The sequence below is a fragment of the Schistocerca cancellata genome, chromosome 8 (assembly GCF_023864275.1).
Source record: "Schistocerca cancellata isolate TAMUIC-IGC-003103 chromosome 8, iqSchCanc2.1, whole genome shotgun sequence".
Classification (NCBI taxonomy): Eukaryota; Metazoa; Arthropoda; class Insecta; order Orthoptera; family Acrididae; genus Schistocerca; species Schistocerca cancellata.
The window spans coordinates 501,253,283-501,259,718 of record NC_064633.1 but is presented as its reverse complement, the minus strand read 5'-3'; positions in this window follow the sequence as shown (position 1 = coordinate 501,259,718).

Genomic DNA, 6,436 nt, shown 5'->3' with positions numbered 1-6,436 from the left:
GGTGATTCGGCTTTCTTTGTCGGTCGTGTGATCCGTTGATTGCATGAGGACAGCTGTTTACACGCGACGTGATCCTTTTAACCAACATGTCACTAGTGTGGCACATAATGAACAACGTATGTGTGTGTGAGGGGGGGGGGGGGGGGAGGGGTGAGGAATTCATGCCTGGTGGCCAAACTCACACCCACAATGAAGTTACTGTCATTGTGAATTCAGAGTTAACTCTGCGCAAATGTAACGGGTTTGCTGAGAAATAATACCTCCGGGTTTTTTATTCTGTTCTCAGTATCGGTTGAGGTATTGCGAGTCATGCATATTAGCCCGTCGATTTTTTCGCTTCGCTGACCCAAGTTGCAACCTTCTGTCACTAGATGGCTCCGAATTGTGAAGATTAACAAGGCGGTGTGTCACGTGACTACGTCGGTGAGTGAGGAACAGCGTGCTGAAATCGAGTTTCTAATCACAGGAAGAATGCCTCCCATTAAAATCCATAGAAGAATGAAAGCTATGTACGGTGAGGATTATATGGACATAACCAATCTCCGATTATGGGTTGTTCGTGCTGGTAATGAAGGAAACGATGTCGGTAACCTCAACATGTGTGAGAGAGCTTGGAGTGTTTTGAAACGTTAAAGAGCACAACACAGGTCTTCACTTCGATAGCGGGAAGCGGTCCAAGAGGAGGCGAGGTTGTGGCTCCGTCAACAAATTCAAACAATCTATAGTGACGGCGTCAACGAACAGGTCTGTCGTTGGGAGAAATGATTCCGCCCCAATGTGACTATGTTGAGAAGTAGACATAAAGATTAAAGATGTAGAATGTTAATAAAGTTTGTTTTATTTAAAAAGTTTCAACGGTTATGACTTAAAACCTTCTGAGGCATTAATTCTCAGCACGCCCTCGTAAAAAGAATTAGCACTTTTTACACTGGTGCGAACCATTTCTTCTCCTGAAATAACACATAACACAGCTGACACACCTTCAAGAACTTAGAACAACAGTAACTTACAACAATTGTCAGAACTCTGTGCTCAGATGCCAGTAGTAGCAAACACAAGGTGATTCTACGAGTTCAACAAAGACTTACCGAAAGTGATGACGAACTACCTTTTATTACTGGAGGTGGATTTCTGAATTGAAGGTCATGTGTGATAATTTCTCGTACGTATTTCCATTATTTTTCAGAAATTTCTGCAGAATTCTTAAGTCAAGCGACAGAAGAATAACCAATATACAGCATTTTCTAGGATTTCCACATGGTATGACAGATAACAGTTCTCATCAATTTTGTATAAATCCGAAATAATGACAATCCCAATAGTGTCCTTTTACATGATTGGCAGCGAACACCTGGAGCACATCACATCGTTTAAATACTGAATGGTAACAGAGAGAAGTGATGTGAAGTTGGACGAGCAGATAAAATCAGCATTAGAGACGGGAAATTGAAAATGGAAATGCCGTGTGTCTAGGGCCTCCCGTCGGGTAGACCGTTCGCCTGGCGAAAGTCTTTAGAGTTACCTCCACTTCGGCGACTTGGATGAAATGATGATGATAAGGACAACACAACACCCAGTCCCCTAGTGGAGAAAATCTCCGACCTAGCCGGGTAACGAGCCCGGGCCGTTAGGCATGACATTCCGTCGCGCTGACCACTGAGCTACCAGGAACGGACACGGGAAACTAAAAATTTATTCGAAGTGTTTTGAGAAAGTGGAGTGCATCTGTAAAGAGACAGCTTTCAAATCGATTCAGGAACAGTGGCGGCTCTCTGAAGTCGAGACTAGGACAAGGGCCCCGTTGTTGCTGGTTCCAAGCAACAGTTGTGAACGCGCAGACAAGCGCTTTGCACTTGAATAGAGCGTGTATCCTGCAAACTATGTGTATCGCTTGTTTGTGTAAAATTTGTCAGTTCCTACCATCATCAGCGATGGCAACTCACGTCGCAACAAACTGAATGAAAATGTCGCTAAATAGCTCGGTATAAATACATTCAATACCCACAGCAGCTACGATACTCACAGCAGAGCGCTCAGAACACAACTGAACGCTCGTTGGCTATTGGACAATGCATGATTTAGGCGTGTGGAACAGGCCTAAACTCGACCACCATCGTCCATGACTGCAACTATCTTGAAAAACATGTGTAGAGAGTGGGCGGCCAAGAACTCGGCCTGTAAGCCATGCCCTGTCACGAGGGCCATAACGCTCAGCCTCGCTACACGCTTCCCCTATCGCCAAGACACACTGCCTGTACGTGAGTAGCGGGAATAGGGCGAAACTGCTAACGTGCCTCATTTAAAAGATAGTGCAGACGCATTGCATAGGGCTTGGTTTTATATTTTATATGTCTCAACAACAGAAATGTAAAATAAAACATATTTTCAACATTATTTAATTATTTTTGGTGTGTTGGAGACATAATATACTCGTAATTTTTGTCTAGTACGAACTGTCGCCATATGGGCAGTTGCAGTGTCACAGATTTTCGCACTCAAGTTCGAAAGTAATGGAGTATAATATAGTTTCATAATCAAAAAAAGGTCTTTCATACAAATACGCCGATCGAAATATTGAACACTTTGGCAATTTCATTATGGAGACGTGGGAACTCTTCCTGAGGAAAACAATGTAGACCTCCTGGACAGCTTTGGAGTAAATATATTTGTCATTAAACGGAAATTCTCTTGTTACATACAAGTCTCATTTTACCGTCATCAAAAGATGGTACAAGGCACAAAGTATATTTGTAGTGGATGGGCTATATGCAGAGCCTCCACCGCATGGTGTCACAAATTAATTATAGTAATTTAGAAAAACATAACTAAGGATAACTTAGAAGTGTATCTACCAAAACGTAATTTCAACCTATGATAAGATGATAGAGGATCTTATTTCCAACAAAAAATTGTTAATACAATTTTTCCATATTCGTCATCATTTCAGATCGCATATGTAACGCCAAAACAGGGAGTTTCTCTTTCCTTTCAATGCCAGTCTCAAAGAACGCATTTCCCATGTAATTAATTCTATTTCATTCATCTAATTCCTTTAATAATTACATTAATACGTGTCATTGTCCTTGGTTTGTCTTCGTGCAATCGCAGCAGATGGTGGAAACGTCCCCCTATCGCACGAACACAAGCTTCAGCAACCCGCCTGATTTCTTTCCGGGTTCGATTCCCGGCTGGGTCAGGGATTTTCTCTTCCTCGTGATGACTGGGTGTTGTGTGATGTCCTTAAGTTAGTTAGGTTTAAGTAGTTCTAAGTTCTAGGGGACTGATGACCATAGATGTTAAGTCACATAGTGCTCAGAGCCATTTGAACCATTTTTGATCTCTTGCGGAACGTTACCAAATACCTGCTGTCGTATCGCAACGTTAACAATGAATCTCGTTTGGAATGAAGCAGAACGCATTATACGAGCATTTTCATCATCATGGATGGGTAAGTTGTGTCTGTTCATAATGCCATGCCTTAGGAACTCTGATTCGACAGTCCAAATGAAGTGGTTCACGAAATATAGTTGATGATTAATCATCAGTAATAACCAGCGACAGTAGGCGAGGCGATGTCCATGATCATGTGGCTTTCATTCTTGCACAACGTGCAGACGATATGGATGAAGACCTTGCCGATGACGTACTCGCCAAACAGATGAGAGATGGAGTCTCCACGCGTCGCCTAAGGCGCCTTGGACTGGTAACTTAGATGGACGTGCCTTTAGAATTTCTTCTTCACTATCTGGAGCATGTCCTGGTCGACCAGCTTTCCCGTATTTCCCGTAGATGACGTCGTTGCGGAAACCTTTCTGGGTAATCTCTTTCAAGCGCGGCTGCGTTACCATTACAGAAACCGGAAACAAAGCTCATGTCGTGGTATTCCTCACTAGAAAACAATGTGGATGTTGTACTGTGGCGGCTTGTAAACCAGAGTACTGATTACGTTTGAAGTGTTACAACAGAACGAGCGCTTGTATAAAACGTCACACTGTGTTTAACTAGCTCCTTGTTGCGCTACCACTAGGGTATCTATCCGGCCCACCACAAGAGAAGTTTAATTATACGTACAATGATTATAAGAGATAGTACTGTTATCTGACACGCCTGACGGTTCATATTATATTCGAAGGTCGCTGAGAGTCCTGATAGTTTTTGAATAAAGGTTGTGGAGCAAATAAACTCATTAATTACCACAGCGAAGAATATACTTTACAGTCCTCCACACCTTTGATAAAGAGACATACAGTTGCTTGAAAGGTAGGAAAACTTAGGCTATTATGAATGTGTAAACACACTGTACTCAGGTCCTAGTCGAGACTAATAAACAATTAACAAATCTGCTCAACTCAAAACAATGTTAAGAATTAACATGTTTATAGTAGAACATTCAATTACGAGAAAAAACTTTAAAACTCTTCCTAACGTAATACACTCCTGGAAATGGAAAACAGAACACATTGACACCGGTGTGTCAGACCCACCATACTTGCTCCGGACACTGCGAGAGGGCTGTACATGTAATGATCACACGCACGGCACAGCGGACACACCAGGAACCACGGTGTTGGCCGTCGAATGACGCTAGCTGCGCAGCATTTGTGCACCGCCGCCGTCAGTGTCAGCCAGTTTGCCGTGGCATATGGAGCTCCATCGCGGTCTTTAACACTGATAGCATGCCGCGACAGCGTGGACGTGAACCGTATGTGCAGTTGACGGACTTTGAGCGAGGGCGTATAGTGGGCATGCGGGAGGCCGGGTGGACGTACCGCCGAATTGCTCAACACGTGGGGCGTGAGGTCTCCACAGTACATCGATGTTGTCGCCAGTGGTCGGCGGAAGGTGCACGTGCCCGTCGACCTGGGACCGGACCGCAGCGACACACGGATGCACGCCAAGACCGTAGGATCCTACGCAGTGCCGTAGGGGACCGCACCGCCACTTCCCAGCAAATTAGGGACACTGTTGCTCCTGGGGTATCGGCGAGGACCATTCGCAACCGTCTCCATGAAGCTGGGCTACGGTCCCGCACACCGTTAGGCCGTCTTCCGCTCACGCCCCAACATCGTGCAGCCCGCCTCCAGTGGCGTCGCGACAGGCGTGAATGGAGGGACGAATGGAGACGTGTCGTCTTCAGCGATGAGAGTCGCTTCTGCCTTGGTGCCAATGATGATCGTATGCGTGTTTGGCGCCGTGCAGGTGAGCGCCACAATCAGGACTGCATACGACCGAGGCACACAGGGCCAACACCCGGCATCATGGTGTGGGGAGCGATCTCCTACACTGGCCGTACACCACTGGTGATCGTCGAGGGGACACTGAATAGTGCACGGTACATCCAAACCGTCATCGAACCCATCGTTCTACCATTCCTAGACCGGCAAGGGAACTTGCTGTTCCAACAGGACAATGCACGTCCGCATGTATCCCGTGCCACCCAACGTGCTCTAGAAGGTGTAAGTCAACTACCCTGGCCAGCAAGATCTCCGGATCTGTCCCCCATTGAGCATGTTTGGGACTGGATGAAGCGTCGTCTCACGCGGTCTGCACGTCCAGCACGAACGCTGGTCCAACTGAGGCGCCAGGTGGAAATGGCATGGCAAGCCGTTCCACAGGACTACATCCAGCATCTCTACGATCGTCTCCATGGGAGAATAGCAGCCTGCATTGCTGCGAAAGGTGGATATACACTGTACTAGTGCCGACATTGTGCATGCTCTGTTACCTGTGTCTATGTGCCTGTGGTTCTGTCAGTGTGATCATGTGATGTATCTGACCCCAGGAATGTGTCAATAAAGTTTCCCCTTCCTGGGACAATGAATTCACGGTGTTCTTATTTCAATTTCCAGGAGTGTATATGCTCTCTTTTGTTCAACGCGCTAAATTCCACGGACGTACAAAAAGAAGGGACTTTTCACTACTTCACAAAATTGAAGCCGATGTCCGTCATCTCATACAGCCCAAAACATTCGATTCTCCCCGTTTATACCTCCATGGTTCATCGTCATGACATGATGTTACTCTGACGTGCCCATGCCCGGTTTACACCGTTTGGAATATCTATGGACTTTTGTGGGTGTATCACAAATTTTACTGTGTGGAGACGTAGTCGTTTTATCAAAAATACCAGCTGGCGTCGATTACAGGTATACTAATCGATCCGACCGTCATCTAAAGTTTCAAGGACTCCCGTTTCATTCGTAAGTGGAGCCGTTCAACCAATGTTGTCTTTTGTATACAGGAATTGTGGTTGCGCTACTTACTTTTATTCTTTCCTGTGTTTCTCATTGCCTTCCCAACCGCAAACGCTCCGACATCCGAGCCACACTCTATCAACGCTCTCGCCCCCGCACAAAACACGGCTACGTAACCACGCTAATTGTTGGTGCAGCATCTCATGCCTAAATTCCTCTGTCTTCAAAAAAGATTCTGGCTA